The sequence below is a fragment of the Orbicella franksi genome, chromosome 10 (genome assembly GCF_964199315.1).
Source record: "Orbicella franksi chromosome 10, jaOrbFran1.1, whole genome shotgun sequence".
In the NCBI taxonomy this organism is placed as follows: domain Eukaryota; kingdom Metazoa; phylum Cnidaria; class Anthozoa; order Scleractinia; family Merulinidae; genus Orbicella; species Orbicella franksi.
Genome location: NC_138154.1, coordinates 4,366,539 through 4,385,202, shown reverse-complemented (window position 1 = coordinate 4,385,202; position 18,664 = coordinate 4,366,539). Strand labels below are relative to the sequence as shown.

Genomic DNA, 18,664 nt, shown 5'->3' with positions numbered 1-18,664 from the left:
TGCTAGATCGTAACCACTGCCAAAGAGAAAAGAATGTGTTTGTGTTTCGTTTGGTCTAATTCCCTTTGAGAAAAACCCCCTCCTCATGACGTCATCAGGCCCTCTCAAAATACCTTCATGACATCCTCGGCCTGAGCACCTCCTTGTGATGTCAACCTTGCACACCCCCTCCTCATCATGTCACAAACCTCAACCTCATGCTAAAAGCTGATTGAGGTTTAGCACGCCCTATTTTTCACCAGATTGCTAGCTATTTTGTCATCAGGGACAAACATCTAGCTTTACTTTGTCTCATATTTTTCTAGAAAATTTGTTGAAGTTAAACTGGTAATAGAACTTGACATCGTCTTATTGTCCTTGTTCATACTTGTGTTTAAACTAAATTTAGTTTCGGATATCCACAATTTTACTCGCGTGTGCTACCAGGGCAGTTTGTGATAGACTTCAGTTCTAGAGCAAGGCCACTAGACTTTCAGAAAAGTCCTTCATCTTCAGTGTTTATTTATTACCCACTGGACGAAGCAGTAACTTGAGAAAGCTGGCTTAAGTTTTCATTTTACGATAAAGTTTTCTGTGATTACAAAAAACTCAATTGCTAAACCATCAATGAACTATTTCAAACCATTGTGGCTATATAAATCCTAGTTGCCAGAAAGTAGCTTGGTGGATCAGAATTGAGATAAACACTCTACTGTTCCCCAAATAAATAGTTGAAGATAGCAACTGACGAGAATCGTGAAGATTCGAAACTGCGGTCTTGCTAAAAAACCACACATATTGCTTGCTGAAATAGTCATGGAGGACAACCTATTGTCTGAAACGAGCCCGCTAAACACACCTATAGATGACATCCTTCCTGGATGCTTAATGGACAACCAGTTTGAGGGCATCTCAGAACCCGAGGACGAGGACGAAATACCGAGCTACCAACCTCCCAGAAAACCAATAGCACTGAAGAACCAAACAAACGGAGGCGACAGGAAAAGAAAAGCAGAAGCAGAAAGCCTATACTCACTGGAGGTAAAAATCAAAAGAACTGAGGAGTCCATAAAGAAGCTACAGAAACACTTGGACAATAAGACCTGGCCTAAATCGCTACGTTGTAGTACGCGGGTAAATATCCCGCCGGACGAACAGTTCAAAAAAGACATTCAGGCGGTCAAACAAAAAGCAGAGCACAGTTTTCTTTCTGCACTCGGTAAGTTTAACCACCACCACCTCGAGAGACAAATAAGCTTCAAAAGGAAAAACTCCACGAAAAAGCACTCCTGAGAGAGGCTTAAAGAACAAATCCGAACCTAAACTGCTATCAGCGGACATCAGTGTAAAAAACCTAGCAGCTATACTAGGAATGGATTCTGAAAATGTGTCAACACTACTGTCAACATAAAAAGAAATTGTAAACAATAAAGATGCCGAAAAGTACACATGTCTGTTCACTGAGTGTTCTAACACTACGAACACAGACAACAAAAAGAAAAGGAAGGGTGAATCAAAAATGACAAAAACATAAATAAAAAGCAGAAAGCACAATGAACGTAGAAAACTATTAACCTCTTCACTTACAAAAAATAATGACAGGTTTATAAAGAACCTATCCAAAACGAATTTGACAGATAACAAAATTAAATTACTATCCAAGGGATTGAAATTTATACCGACTGCCATAGTCACTAAATATAAATCATGAGGCCGTCTCTTGCAAGATCACAACGATTTTGCCAGACAAATGCGCTTAAAATACATTTTTCACGGGCAAAACAAATCAATCCATCCATTCTATGTCAAATCAAACTGGGAACCACCAGTCCAACCATCAGTAACATTAGAAACCTACCTGGAAGAGGTCAAACAACAAATCGCAGAGATAAAAATAACCAGACCAAAACCAAACTTGTCACGCAAAGAACATAAAGCATTAAATGCTTTAAAACAAAACAAAGATCTTAATTGAAGGGGGAAATTGCAAAACCATGCTACGTGACAACTTTGTGTGTTTTTTTCCTCAAAAGTGCCTGAATTTTTGCATATGGTGTTCAATTTAATTGAAAACCATCACCCCATATTTTTTTTTTTGCTGGTTTGCTCTTCGTTTTTGAGAAATAACAAAAAAAAATCCGTTTTCCTGCAGCATCTTTTGGAGATCTTTTGTTGCACGAGAAACAAAAGAAGTCTTTTGTTTCACTAAACAACGAAATCAGCGAAGCGTCACTTTAACCGCCAGTTGATGGAGCCGAAACAAGTAATATAAACAAATAATTGGCCTACCTTGATATTGCTGCCTTGTTGGCACAGGCGATTAAAGCACTGCGCTGCGTATTGTTGACCAAATCACTAGGGGGTAGTTCAATACCACGCCGGTTGATTTTTTTTGTTCTCTCTCTTCTTCTTTTTAAAACCTAAACAGCCTTTCCAAGAATCTCTGCTGTCGATGTGCTAAAATAAACCGTTTTCAAGTGCGTATTTAAGTCCACCTTCAAATAGTATAAAGTAGTTAATGGAGCCAAAACAAGTATTTCATAAAGAAATAATTGTCTTCCATTGCTTACCGTGCTTAGTTGGCACAAGCAATTAAAGCGCTGTGCTGCAGAGCGTTGACTATTAGACTGAAGGCTGGTTCGACACCACATCACTCGATTTTTTTTTTCGTTATCTCTCTTCTTTTTATAACCAAAGCACCCTTTCTGAGAACCCGTTCTATCGATACTGCTAAAATTAACCATTTTTCAAGTTCGTATTTAAGTCCACCTTCGTTTAATATAAAGTTCCAGAGAAATCGGCAAAATGGAGTCGTTGATAAACTCCAAGGTCTTTTCTTCAATAAAACAACAACCTGAATCACAGGCTCTTTGCCTGGGCTGCCTCGTGTCACTTGTCTAGCGCAGTTTTAAGACAATTTCAAGCTTAATTCTGTTGTTTGTTGCTTTCCTTCATTGATTGAAAAGATAGTGATATCAGAGGAATCAAGAAAACTGAACAAGTTCTGGGCAATTCCCATATTGCTTCAAAGTCTTGACTTACGGTCTCATGCATGCTAACCTGTGTACAGGCTACTCTCACGTTAATGTGACATGTGCCCATTTATACCTTGGCTAGTTATCGAATTCTGAACTCTCTCGAAACTCACCCACAAAGTCCCAGTAAATGCAGCATCGTAAATCCGGGGTCGGAATAAGGCCATCTGGTATTGCCTGACAACCCCGTCTCCACCACCAGGAATGAAAATTTAGCGAGGTATTGTTAAAGTTCCAGTTTATTTACATTCTTGGATTCTACCTACAAAGAGATAACGTGATTTAATTGCCATACAAAGCAAATGTTAAAAAAGGAGTTGATTGTTCAGTCTACATTGGAGTCGTCACGCATCATGTCTCTCCAGCAGGCTCTTTTGACAGCGGTTACTTGGGACAACAAACACGTAAGTCAAAGAGTGCTTGTTACATAAAGTGACACTGAGGTCAGATGTGGCTTCCAGGTCAAGAACAACTTTCACGGTAAGTTTTACATAAATATTTAGGACTTCTTTACTCACCAGAGTAGTTTTGACAGCTTAGAAAGTGCCAAAGAAAAGTAATTTATTATTTTGTTATTGATTAGCTGACAGTAAATTACCCGCAAGTGAAGGAGTATGTTGAGGAACTTATTGTGTACTTGCAAGGCTGGCTGTAAGAGCTTGACCAGGTGAGTGGAGTTAGAAAGGCTTTTCAGTTTTCGTAATCAATATAGTCACCCGCAACACGCGATGTTAAATAACTCCATCGTTTATTCATATTTCAGAATCGACCAAACATGGATGATTTTGAAAGGTGGTAAGTAACTCGCACTGAATGTGTTGATTTAGTGAAGTTAAATTATGTTAACAACGGACCTCAAAGCCTCTTGATATAGGAAAGAGCTTATGTTCGTGTGCTTTTCGAATGTATGTGTTGTACTGGAGGTGTTCACTTTCGAGAAAATGTAGACATGTAGAAGTTGCATTTCCCAAAGTGACCACTCTAAGGGCCTCTTCATATGAGGCCGATCAACTGGGCTGGCTCAGTTTCCGAGATCTCGCCTCGCCACTCTTTCCTTCGTAAAAAATTTTGATGTGTTCATGAGAGGCCAGGCTGAACTGGTTACTGAGATCTCGGTAACCGGGATGAAACTTTTTAGACAAAATAGCTTCGCTTTCACGACATAGCTGCCAAAATGGCATAATTTTTGTCCTGTATGTATTACCACTTAAGGAGTGTACAAATTAGCTTTCTTAGTAAAGTTACAAGAGTCCACAAAGCTACGACAGCCGCGAACGACAACGTACTGTATGACAAAACCAAGAACCCATTCGGAGCGAAAATTTGTATGAATACTAGTTTTCAGCTGCTCTTATACATCATGGAAGTAAAATCTTAGGAAGATCAATAGTTTGGTAATCTGAATTTTAGTGACGTCACGTGAAAACCAGCTATAATCTTCATTGCGCGCCAACATTTTGCGCAAAACGGCTTCTTCCGGAAGCTCTTATTACAAGGGCCTTATTAGCATTGTTATGTTAACACGCTATTTCCAGTTGTATTCTCAAATCTTCCATGCTACCTATCACTTCTTAATTGAGGTCATAAAATGTGCTAAACAAGGAAAAGAAAAGTCCTTGAACGGCGAAAAAATTGAAGCAAGGACCTAAAGAGACGACAAAAGCGGAATTTCTTGAAGACAAGGAGAAAACTTTGACCAACGGCGGCAAGGGATCATGCATACTCCTACCCACACTCTTACCCTGCTTATTTCTCTTGGTTTTCCCCATTTCTCATGAGCGGTGAAGATGGCTCAATAAACGCACGCTGAAGTTCAACAAGGAGAACATGACTGTTTCTTTTTATTGCTTTGGAATTCCCGCGAAAATCATTTCGCTTGCTGTGAACACTAGGAGTGCCATGATTTCATTGGCTGGCGGCATATTCTGTTGACATACATCCAAGTAAAGGCGTGACATGTTTAAAACTTTTCAAATGGCGATAACTCGCAATAGTTTTTTGCGAGAACAGCATCTCTTAAAATGAATTAATAGGGTTTGTAGAATGGGCAGATTTTCATAAAATTAGGCCAGAGCAATTCGTTAAGAGGGTCGGCATATTATTCAATAAAATAACTTTACAGGTCAACACCCGGGGTGGGAATTTCTGGGTGGAGATGTGCCGCTGAGACCCGGGAACCCTTACCCTATACCAGAGCTAGTTCAGCTGAACTTTGCTACCCTATACTAAAGTAAACTCCCTAAATCCCCCCATCTATGGACACTGTTAAGGCTGATTTGCGTAAATTTAAACTTGCCGATTTGATTTTTTTATATTTTTGAGTGGCAATTCCTGGTTTCCTTAGTCTAGATAAAATCTTCAACCAACTAGTCAGTTTTGTGAAAAATTATATCCTATTTAGACCCAAACGCTCTGATTTATATACCCTATCCTAGAGTAAACTGCTTGAAAACCATACCTTTCACAGCGGCACATACCTACATAGCCCGTATATGGCAGTGTCCCCCCAAAGGGTCAACAAGAATACAGGAAAACCCTGACACGCAAGAGATTGATGCTTGCTGAGCAACACCATGCAGTTCTCGAGCATCACTGCTTGCGTTTGATAGCCGATTAATTCGGTGGAATGACAACTGGTCGTTTTCCGTTTCTAAGCTTCTTTCTTCTCAACAAAGGCACGGCCAAAACAGTGGATAATGTTACCGATTTCTAAAGTGCATATTCAGTAGAATATCCACTAGTATGCTGATGCAAATGCTGCCATCTGATCGGCTGAGCTACTCGTGATAGTTGACTCGGGTTGCCCCCTTGTTAACCATCATGCAATAGAAATCTCGAGCTCATGATCTAATTGTTTAGTAGAAACAAGATCAGCGTGCGTATTTACATAGGGCTATTAGAGTGCAGTGGCTGTCATCATCTACGAAATGGCGACGTTTTTTCTTTTATGCAAATTGCTGTGCTAATTGTTATCATAATTTCAACCCGGGTGAAACTTCCAGGGGTGAGAGATCGAACTGTTTCACCCCAGAGAAAAGCAACACATTCTGAATTCACCCCTTCAAGGGTGAAAACTCCCCTTGGAAAACCCAACACTTGCAGAGACACCCCCCAAAGAATTGTAAACTGGTTTCAAACATTCCAACACACCCTGGGAGAATTCTCCTGAGAGAGGAAAAGGTCCTGAACACTTGTTTTAGGGATGGAAAAGTCCACTTTCAGGTCTAAATAGGTAAAAGTGCTGATTTCACGTTAACGCGTGACGGCAAGGATGTTGATTTCACTTAGAAAACACCAAAATGTTAATTTCACGCAACTTATAAGCTAAAAATTGTTAATTTCAGGTCTAAATAGGTAAAAATGTTGATTTCACGTAACGCGTGATGGAAAGGATGTTGATTTCACTTAGTAAACAGCAAAATGTTAATTTCACACAACGCATGAGCTCAAAAATGTTGATTTCAGCTTTAAATAGGTAAAATATGGCGGCTGGAAAATAGTGTTAACATCTGGAACTTACTTTGGTTATCTGGGACAATGATTATCTGCACTGAACGAATAAACATCAAATAAGCACTTTTCCAAATACAGCAATGTCTTAAATGGCTAAAAATCACGAGATAAATACATATTTTTCGACAAACACGATCGTAGCTTTATGTCACGCACCGCCTAACAGATTAACAAATTAACCCTTCTGCGCAACGTGCGGGTCTCCATACATCTGCTTGTCCGCTGATCCCAGAAGTTCAAAACACTGCAAATCATGCCGATATGAAATAAAATTAACGCAACCTGGATCACAGATCTATGTTACAATCGATCGCTACTTGTTGACCATTATTACCTTTAAATGAAAAAAGCCGAAACAATCTAGTTACCAGTTTGAGAAACGCGAGCAGAACGTGATCGCAATGCATGCCGGGAAGGGTCTTTACACCTCGTGCATGGGAAAACATGACGGTCGATACAAGACAAATTTTATAGGTCAAAAACCAGTTCTCGCTTTCCAAACTTTGACACTAGCAACGCTTGGCAAATGGGCCACAACTTACGAGAGGGTATTTTTCTTGGGCAAGAACTGCTCTTGGACTTTGTTGCCTGGCTCGATCTGACTTCGAACACTGATAACACGATTACGGTATATCAGCTACCTTCGAAGTTTCAGAACACATTTTGATTCTTTAAAACGTGCTGATGACTTACGGGTTTATCGAGGCTTTATGATGCCTCTCAACCACCAGGCAGGCACACAAGGTACTTTAACACAATGCTTAAGATATTATTTGACAGAGCTCTAATGCGGCAATCTCTTTTTCATTCGATGGTATTTCGTTTGCTGCTCGATCGATTCATATGTTGTGTTTACGTCACAATAACCGATGTAAACAATCTGTTCCCAGATTTCCACTCTATATACTATTTTCCTGACTTTAAGACAGCTAAGATTCAGTGGAATACACTATAAAGAGTCTGCCTGTTTGCTGTGCAACAAAATAATGTTTCTTTTGTTTTTTGTTCAAGAAAAGATCTCCAAAAGATGCCGCTTGGAAAACTGAGCTTTTTGCATACGTTATTTCTCGAGAACGAAGAGCACCCCAGCCAAAAAAATTCAGAGCAACGTTTCTAAGGTACAACGAAGCTTACATGCCAAAATTCAGCTATTTTTGCGCACTTTCAAAATGACCAAAAAATCTAGGGGACATTCTTGCACGCGGCCTTTCAATTTATTCACAGGTATATTCAAACTTAATTTCTTGAAAATGATATCCACAGAATCTCGAGAGAGGGGGGGAGGGCTACTCTAGAAGGTTTTATACGGGGGTCATACCTTTTATGAAAAAGGTACCTCTTTCACATACCTACTTCAAAACAGCACATCCCTTTTATAAACCCACGGAATGAAATTAGTAACAACATTATGGGAGAACACCAAGCATTACATATAGAGATGTTACCCAAAACAACAGGTATTAGTTGTTCAGTTTATGTGTGCTGGGAGTCCAGATACTCTGATTTCTGTCCCCTTTGATATTCCTCAACTTGTGAAATCTGTCCTTGGCCAATAACCTGAAGTCTGAGAAAGGTACCCCTTTTGGGCGGAGCCTCTCCGTATAGGCCATTATGGGGAGTTACCCTCTCCAGGCACAGTATACACCAAGACACACAAGAAACAAATACCTTGATGGTTTCTATTTATTTTTATTGATCTATTTATTTTTGGTGGCTTTGAAGAAGATAAAATTGATTTTCATGCTGTGAAACCTCATTTTCTTCTAGATGACAAAGATGCTGCAGAGAAGGAGGCTTCAGGAACTGAGCCTCAATCAGTAAGGCAAATGTTTTTAAAAAATAGCGAAGCAAGGAGGCCAGAGCAAGTAATTATCTTTCAAGTAAGGCAGCTATTTTAAAAAAATAGTTGAACTTGTGTGGTGTTGCAATGACGCAATACATTTTCTTGCTCAGAAATTACATCACAGTTAACATATTATGTTAAAATTGTGAAAATTCATTTTCTTGTAGCCGCGCCTGGTGATGCTTTGAGAAACCAGCCTCCTTCAGGTAAGGCAAATGTTTAGAAAGGTAGTTGCACTCGTGTTGGGTATTTCATTTTTCAGCGTTGAAACTCAACTAACATGATCTAATTCACCAAGTGAACCTTAATTGCTTTTCTTAGAACTTATGATTTAAGGTGTTTCTGAACTTGAGGTCCCACTTTCATCCACCATTTAATTGCTTCATAATTTTTTTTGCAGATCTCCAGAAATTACGAGCTCAAAATCAAGGTACAATATCAAATGTTTTGCATGTTGTTTGATGTACATGAAACAACAGACAACAAAATTTTGAACACAGTTAACATATTGCATTAAGCTAATTTGGAAAATCATTTGTTTTTTGGTTTCAGAGCTATCTGCCAAGCTAAAAAGATCAACCGCTAAGCTTGAATTCTTGAGCAGTGATTGTCACGAAAATCACAAAATGGCCAAGGGAAATATCTGTTGTCACCATAAACAAAACTGAAAGTTTAGTACCCTACATCAAAAAGAAACTTGCTGTTGTGAAGTTGACAACATGTTCCCTTTAGCAAAACTTTTTCAAACCATTTTATCAGATGGGAACTAAACCCTTCTTTCATTCTTGTGATAAATGCTGGTGGTCTTGATTGTGTATTATAAATTAAAATTTTTTTAAATGGCGATTTAAGATTAGTGACATTTTCAACTCAATATCCTTTAAAACCATTTTTTCCGTGAAATCATGAAAGCCAGTTCTCAAGAAATTGGCCTTTTCTTTATTTTTAAACAATACAAACATAGAAATAATATAAACATATGAATAATTATTCTGATTACTTGTGAAATCTCTACTTGATTTATAGAGGATATATTTGAAAAGCCAGTCTGAATTCCTAGCTCCTCCAACCAGGCTAATATTTCCACCTGAGCTAAAGTACACGAAATTCTCACACCTATGTACTTAATTTCTTTTTCAGCACACTGCTGGTATTACAAAAAGAGAGGACACATGCGTGCTGAGTGTAACTTCCTCAAAGCTAAGAGATGCCCAAGCAGCGAGAGCCCTGAAAACATTTCAAGGGGGAGGGGAAGAGGGCAGGCGAGTGGATGGAGAAGAGGGTCGGGCAGAGGGCAGGGCAGTGGACAGAGAATGTTTATCAATGTGGGTGGTACCTTGGTAAGCCTTTACTTTCAGTTTTGGGGATTGGGATTTGTTGAAGGTAATCTTGGCTAAACGAACTGGTCTCTTGACAGCTGGTTTGGTTTTATGTTGATACTCCAGCTAGGGGTTCATAAAGGGTTTTGCTCTCATTATTAAGTACCTGGTCTTCATGGTAAATTGTGATGTCATTCTGCAATCACAGCTGTCTAAAAAGGCAATTTTTCCTTCAGGCTGTTTATATTCAGTTGTAATGTCTACTGAAAACAAGATGCACCATTACATCTCAAAATGTAGCTTATGTTTTATTGTAGAAACACTAGAGCACAAGTTACTCCAAGCAGTCAAAACAAATTAACCCCTTCATGAAGTCAACAGACCTTACAATTGGGAAAAATAAACTGGTTTTTTAGCCAAGATTTACTTCAACTTGGGAGGAAGGGACTTACATAATAACCGTACAGTTGAACCCTGCTATCTTGAAGTCTCAAAGGAAAAGAAAACAAATTTAGATATGCAAAAGTAAATGACTGACAAGCATATCCAAGAGCAAATGATTTGGGATCTAAATGATCAAGAGACAGTGAGGTTTAACTGTATTATTGTAGCAATTTTAGTAATATTTTGTATTTACAACATGGAAAACATGTATTGTGTTTCTGTTGAGTTGTAGAGACACAAGTGGAAGTTTGGGAAAACAAGAAATGCTGTGTGGGAACATGTGCTGCAGGTGTGTGTTTCCATAGCTTTTTTGAGTTCTCCCAAACTTTCACAAGTGTTTCTGTAACTCAATAGAAACACAAACATATTTGCTATTTCTTTCAGAAAACACCACAACGAACACAAAGGCATACAACTTGTTAACTTTGACTATCAAATTGTAAATTCTCTTTGCTCACACCATTATTGTGTCAACAGCTTGGGGCTGTTTTCTAATCAGCTCCATGACATTTGTTGGTAGAATTGACAAAATTTGGTCAGTTCTGTAGCAAGAAAGATAGTGACAGTTTATACCAGAGATTTTTTTGGTCTTAAGTGTTGAAAGTAGAATTTGATAGTATTTAGACTGATCTCTTTCTCTTAATTCATGTGCCAGATTTTTGTCCACTAAGAACTGAAATTCTTTGATTTTCTATTGCATTTTGTTTTAATACCATCGAAACTGACCAAAGCTAATTACTAGTAGACAATCAACTTGATTTGACATTCAAGGCCTGCGTTTTTCGAAAATAACCACCTCTCATTGGCTTTTGGGTTTCAAGCTCCTGGAACAGCAGCTTTCAATCATGATATCTGACCCATGGCAAGTCCTGCTAAGAGAAGTGACATGCGTAACAAACATGAAGAATTCTTGAGTCGGAAGTCACCACTTGATTCTTATAAACACGGAAAGGTGAAGTTGACAATGCATTCTAGTCCACCATTTGAAAATACACATACATGACACCAAATATATATATTTCCTTCACTGCAAGAGGCGTGGACATTAAATAGGAACTATTTGTACAATAGGTCAGAGACAAAAACACTCTATTGTCTTTATTGTTCACCACTAAATGTTCTTCCACATGCCAGTTCAAAAATCGTAATGAATTATTTTCAACTTTTTTAACAAAAGCTGTGGAAGGCCAAACATAAATCTGAAAAAGAAAACAGACCAAAGCCCAATTATTACAGTTTCAATTGTCTATTTTCTATAAGCCAGCTTGTTTGCAGAAAAATTTTCATGGATGAGTACTATCAATCTGGGTATTTTCCCTATATGGGGCACTATGGGCTGATAATGTCTCACGTGATAAATTCAAGCCAATACGAATTGGAGAAAATTTATTGGTTAACTATAATGGAGGATATTGTATACTTACGTATTTTTTCACAGTAGAAAACCTGGGTGAATTTTAATATGAAAAGCCCATGAATGACATGTAAGAGTCCAGAAAAGAAGTTGAAAAGTGAAATAAACTAAACTCAGCCAGTTTGAGGTTGACGTGATTTTGGTTCGTTTGTTTGATATATTTAAGAATTATTGTCTTTACAGCAGAACAGAAACTGGTACCAATTCTTCAAGGTCAGGGGAAAGTCAGCGATTTGTCAAAAGTCATTTTTTCCTGACTCCAAATACAACTCCCTGACTTTTCCTTGACCAGTGGGTATAGGGGGTATATGACAATAAAATTTTTGGTTGCTTTTACATTTTTGAAGAATGTATCTGTTTTTCAAATACACTATAATTGGTTTTAGGGAATCTGACTATTGAAGAGAACACTGGTAGGCGTGCAGGGCTGATGTCTGATCTTTCCATATGCTGTGATGGTTGTGATGAAGACACCACATTACACACCTCAGTCAACATCTCCAAAAGAGGAAAGTCGTTTGACGTAAACAGAAGGGCTGTCTACCACTCAATTGAGACTGGTTGTGGTTACGAAGGACTTGCATCATTCTGCAGTATTATGAACATGCCATGTCTGTCTAAGAGGGCCTATTACAAGCAGGTGGAGACTATTTTAGATGTCTTAGAAAGTGTGACCAAAGAAGAACTCTTGAGTGCAGGCCAGAAGCTTCAAAAGCTTATCACGGAGGAGAATGGAGAGTCTGATACTGGAAATGTTATAGATGCGGCAGTAAGTTTTGATGGCACGTGGGCCAAAAGGGGCTTCACCTCATTGACAGGTGTGGTTTTTGTGGTTTCAGTGGACACAGGTGAGGTACTAGATTACCATGTTTTGTCAAAAGCATGTCAAAAGTGTGCATTGAAGAAAAGTCAGTGTGAAGACGACATGAGCAATTTGAAGAGTGGAGAAGAGAACATTTGGCATCCGGGGAATGCGATATAAATTTTAAAGGGAGTTCACCAGCAATGGAAGCTGAGGGAGCTTAAATTCTGTGGAAGAGATCCATAGAGCTGCATAACATTCAGTACAAATGGATGGTATCAGATGGGGACAGTAAAGCATTCAATGTTGTTGAGAATTTGTACAGCAGTGATTGCAAAGTTGTAAAACTTGACTGTGTAGGCCATGTCCAAAAGAGGATGGGAAAACACCTCCTGAACCTAAAATCTCGAACAAAAGGAAAACTTGAGGATGGAAAGCCCATTGGTGGTCATGGCCGGCTGACTGAAGGCAAGATAAAACAACTTCAAAAGTATTATGGCTTGGCTATCCGTCAAAACACTCTCTCAAAGGCAAATCCCTCAGAAAGGGAAGTAGATGTTGCTGTGTATGCAATGAAAAAGAACATTGTTGCCATACTACATCACAGTGTCAAATCAGACAATCCTACAAAGCAACATAGATTCTGTCCAGTGGGAGAGAACTCATGGTGCAAGTGGCAACAGGACCAGGCAACAGGCACAAAAACATACAAAGGAGATGACTGTTTGCCAGTGGTGTTTTTGGAACTGTTGAAACCAACATTTCTTACTCTCAGTGACTCCAAGCTTCTTGAGAGATGTGTAAGGGGAACAACCCAAAACCCCAATGAGTGCATTAACTCAATGGTTTGGGTCAGGTGCCCGAAACATAAGCACCGTGGAGCCAAACTGGTGCGCTGTGCAGCTGCATCTGCAGTATGTCACTTCCATAAAGGAGCAGAAAGCAGAAAGAAAATTATGGAAAGACTTTCTATTCCACATGGGTCCTATACAAGCAGCTTAATACACATCAAGGACAAGAAGAGACTTTGTAAGGCTGATAGCCAGGCAACAACAAAAGAGAACGAGCGTCGCCAGGGCCTATCACTTGTTCGCACAAGGCGGGAAGAAGCCCTCTGTGAGATGGAGGGCATCACTTATGAGGCCGGCGGCTTTTAATTTACTTCCCCAGACTCAAATAATGAGAACATGTACTGTTTGACACTTATTGGGAACACAGTTCGAGTGATACTGTCTTTTATTTGTGTTTATTGACTTTAAAGCACTATTTCTTAAAATGTTGATATTCTGCCTTTGAGCAAAGATATCTCAAGATGGATTTGAGATATTGAGCTGAAATTTTCAAGGTAAATACTTCTTAGTGTGTTGATGGTAATAAGCGATGGATTTTGTGGTAGGAGTTAAAGTAAAGAAATTGTTGAGCATCAAAAATTCAAATTTTACCTAATTTTGATCTTGTAACTTGATACTATTGCTTTTTTGTGCAAATTTACAACTGAGCAAATCCCATCGCTTATTACCACTAACAGTATGTATTCTGTAAGATAATATGAAAAACACAGTTTTCTGTAGCCCAGAATGAGATATCTTTGCTCAACTACACATCAGTCATGCACAGCAGGCGGCAGTTTGACCAGCCCGTGTCACGTGATACATGCAAGGGGTGTCACTAAAACAGCAAATTTTATAATCTTTGATTAAATAGCTTTCCAATGATATATAGTTGTCTGTGGTTTGGAATTATATCCTGACTGGTATAAGAGTTCAAAAAAGTTGCATTTTTTCAGGTATACCCCCGCCTTAACGTCAGCTCGGAAAAGCTAAAATTTTCACGCAATAAAATTATCTGACTCATCTTCACTTGTGACAGAGGCTTGATATAAAACAACGGGATATTTCACTTCCACATAAAATTGGCACGAAATGTGAAAGGCTCCCGAAAGGCATGAATTTTCTAAATTCTTTACAAACGAAGCTGTTATGGATTACACTTGTCTAAACTCCTCCAACATTTCTGCATCATTTGCCAACAACCTGCAGTTAGCGGAGGAACTTTACTTTGGAACTAGGGATCATGAAATATCTGATAACGATGAAAATGAATTGTCAGATTCAGACCGTGAAGAGGAAAGCAATGAGAACTGCAGTCAGGCTGAATTTTCCCAACATGCTGACACGATTGAATGGAGAGAATCAGACGTAATTGAAAATCAAAAAGTGGAATCTTTTCTCAAAGTGGGCTGCGGATGTTTACAGGAAGTGGAAGAAGAAAACTGCAGCAACCGTTTTTCAGTGGAAAAAGTACTGAATCATTGACAAATTTGTCTTGAAATGTCGTCCTCAGAGTTGGACATGGTGGTACTAGCACTGCTTGAAGCATGCACCAGGCAAGATGAAAATTCACGTTCCAGCCGGCAAACGACAAAAAGAAAAAGGACATACTTCACTTTTGAAGGTAAAATGCACTTTCTAGTGTTTATTAGTAAAACCCTGTTACAGTAAAAACCCAAACGTAAAGAACCTAGTGGTTTAAGAACCTGCTGGCAGCAATCTGCTATTTTAATATGCAAAATATAAGAACCTACTTAGCCAAGCAAGATGAAGCAGGTTCTTATAATTATGTGGGTTACACTTAAGTTATTATAAACATTTTAACGGAGCATGACTTTGAAATTCCAAATTCATATTACAAGAAAATACATAACACAGTTGTGAATAAATACACTCTATGTTCAAGGACCAAAACCAATTTTATTTATTTGTCTGGTAAGCAATAACTATATCTCCTTCATATAAATTAAGAGCCTAATTAAGAACCTATTTTGCCAAACTTCAACTTCAACAGGTTTTACTGTATTGCATAACATTAATTTCCCGCAGACGCCTTTGCAGACATCATTGGTAGTGTGTAGATTGCGTATAACATCGCATTTACCATGCTTTAATTTGCCAGTGTTTGCAGGTGCTCCGATTTGCAGAGAGATGTTTTTAGTTCTTTATGGAATAGGGGTAAGGCGCCTGGAGAACTTGAAACGGCACTACAAGAATCATGGAATTATGCCTCGTATCCATGGTAACAAAGGGAAAATGCCTATTAGAACTTGTTCAATGGACACCCTACAACATGTAATCACTTTCCTTGATAATTATGCTGAAGAGCATGCTGTTGCTCTCCCTGGAAGAATTCTGGGATTTAAACGATCCGATATTAAATTGCTTCCCTCATCTGCAACTAAAGCAAGTATCCACAGACTTTATGAACAGTCAGTGGAGAGCGCTGGTCTACCTGTAGTTTCATATTCTAAATTTGTAACTATGTGGAATGAGCTGCGGCCACTTGTAAGAATAACAAAACCAATGACTGACCTGTGTCACACATGTCAAAAAAATAATTCAAACATCTACCGGTCAGCTAACTTGCTAGACGAAGAAAAGAGCGAGATTGTACGAAAGCAGGAGGCACATTTACTGGATGCCAAACGTGAGAGAAGCCTTTACAAGCATGTATGCAAAGAGAGTAAGAGCAACTTAAAGCCGATACTAAATAGTCTAGACTTTACTGAAACAAGAACAGCCTGTTCGTTTAAAGGGAAAATGCATTATTCTTTAGATTATGCCCAGCAAGTTCATTTGCCCTCAAACCCCATGCAACCTGGCCCTATTTATTTCAAAGTACCAAGGAAAGTAGGAAATTTTTGGTGTCTGTTGCGAATCGTTGCCCAGGCAACTTAATTTTGTAATCAATGAAGCAGGCAGTGTGGGAAAGGGTGCAAATGCAACCATAAGTTATCTGCACTATTTTTTCCAAAAGCATGGGATAGGGGAGACAGACGTACATCTCCACGCAGACAACTGCTGTGGCCAAAACAAGAATTCGTATGTTCTGTGGTATTTAGCATGGAGGATAATAACTGGTCAGCATCAGTCGTGCGTGTACAGTTTTCTAATTGTTGGTCACACTAAATTTGCATGCGACTGGTGCTTTGGCCTTTTGAAGCAATCTTTTCAAAAATCTTTCATCTCCTCACTCTATGAGTTTGCATCAGTTATTGACAGGTCCACTGTTAGCGGAGTAAATGTCACACAACTGTGCTCATTACATGATGGTTCAGTCATTGTTCCAGTTTAAGATTGGGTCTCATTTCTCTGTGTATTTCAGAAAATTCAAAAACATAATGAAATACCATCATTTTCAGTTTGAAAAAGAAGACCCAGGTGTTGTTTTTTACAAGCAATTTTCAGATAGCACTGAAGAAAGGTTCACTTTATTACGGGCTGAAAATGATTTTCCCCCAGCTGAACTGCCTACTATCCAAGAACCCAAAGGCTTAGATCATCAACGGCAAATGTACCTTTTCAATGAGATACAACAGTTCTGCAAAGAAGGAACGGAGGATCTCATCGCTCCTGAACCGCAGGGAGACCCACACACCAATTAGATGATGTCTGATTTATCTTGTTTTACGTCATAACATTTATTTCTTTTATTATTCAGGGGCATCACAGAAGGTATTTACTTGAATTACAAATGTTAAGCACTCAAGTGTACTCAAAATGTAGTGGAAATGATAAGGCGCTGTTTTCAGTCACCTAGTTATAATAGGTGATACGTCCGCTTCTGTATTGTTAGGGTCGGACTGCGCTTGATTGACTTCCTAACAAATTTCATTATACCAAATTCCTGTGTATTTGTGCTGAGTTGTGTCTGTAAACCGACATATAACCCACACGTGATCCTTTGCTTATTTAACGCGCTGCCCTTACATTGAGTTTCGCTGACTTGAAGGCACAGTATCAAATAATGATACATTGAGTTTCGTTTGAAACGTCACATGTTTCGTTAGTAATGGTCACACACTCCTGGAGGCTTCCTAACACAAAATAGTTCAAAGTCACTGGGGACTCGCATTTAATAATGAATGAAAGTGTAATCCTTGGAAAGGTGCCAAGGGTTTGGCTCAAATTCATTTTTCAACCGAAGTAGTGGTAACCATAACTTTGCCCAAGGGTGTACATGTACAAGTCTATGTTTCCTATCTCAAATGTACTGAATCGATCGAGTTCTCGAGTTCTCGAGTTCTGCTATTGCGTGAGCTTTGGTTGTTTGTGTTAGGGATCAATGTATCATAAACAAGTTTACAAAATAATGACGCATGCAAATTCCCGTTCAACAAGGTGCAATTTGACCTATCAATCGGCACTAAGTTAGAGCCTTCTGTTTTAAAACCTGCTAAAAAATGTTGTTCCTAGACATTTGGCATCAATCCTTTTACAGATGGCCCTCCAGACAGTTTCCTCCCTTTCCTCAGCTGCCATGTCAATGGGATACTTCTCAAAAATAATTCCTGTCAGGACAAAAAAAATTAAGAGTGGATGTCTCTAAAAATCAAAGAAAAATAAAAAAATCGCGGACATGGTCAAAAATTCGTTTCGTCCCATTTTTTGTCTACAGGTAGCTATAGGTACTAGCTAAAGTGAAATGAGGTTAGTTTGTGTAAATATTCATTTTGACGGGAATAAACCGTTATGAATTGCATGATCGAAAATGAGTGCGTGCGAGCTCGAAATTATGTAGTTTTCAGGCCGTCCTTAGATGAACTAAAATGCAACAGCAGGAATTCTCAAGTTATAAATATATACAGTTGGCCTTCCTTTACCAAGATATACTGATACTTTTTGTATCGTGTCCTTCCTGATGAAACCACGGGTTAATTACCAGAGGACGTCTTCGCCGTTTTTAGTTCACGTCAAACCCGGCCTAATATATTGTCGCAAAAATGCATGTGGTAATGTCTCAAAATTTCCAGCAATACTATCACGAGGGCTTATGAGGTAGGTCTTCAAATTTATCGTTTCATTTTTCTGGTATCTTCTACTGTTTCAATATACCAACCAACCAAACTTCGGTAAAATTGCAAATGGCTCCATATTGAAATGAACAACATCAACATTGCAGTGACACAAGCAAAGCATTGTTTGAGTCACAGCCGCGCTTAGCTTGTTATGTTTGCTTTGACACCAATAGTTCCTTACCTTAGAAATTTTTTATAGGCCCTTATTATGCTGCTTGGAAGATACTTTCGAAATACTGTCCTCTGCACGTTGGTGTAAAGGGGGCCGACCGGCGCACTCATTGAAGCCACTGAGACGGTGATGAGTAAACTTTAAAAGTTACTTGTTGTCGTCATTTTGTATAGCGTGTCGCCAGCCAGTTTCATTTAGTCTACTTTGATCCTAATTTTGGCTTTTTTGACGTCCCACACACGAAAGATCCTGTACAACACGGCAGGCACCGCTAGCGATTTGCACAGGTTCC

At 38.9% G+C, this 18,664-nt stretch overlaps 2 pseudogenes; both read left to right on the top strand.

Annotated features, from left to right (window-relative positions):
* The first annotated feature begins 11,938 nt into the window (after positions 1 to 11,938).
* LOC145500447 (uncharacterized) lies at positions 11,939 to 13,506 on the top strand (annotated as a pseudogene).
* Positions 13,507 to 14,153: 647 nt separating this feature from the next.
* On the top strand, positions 14,154 to 17,556 carry LOC145499919 (uncharacterized; annotated as a pseudogene).
* Positions 17,557 to 18,664: the final 1,108 nt, after the last annotated feature.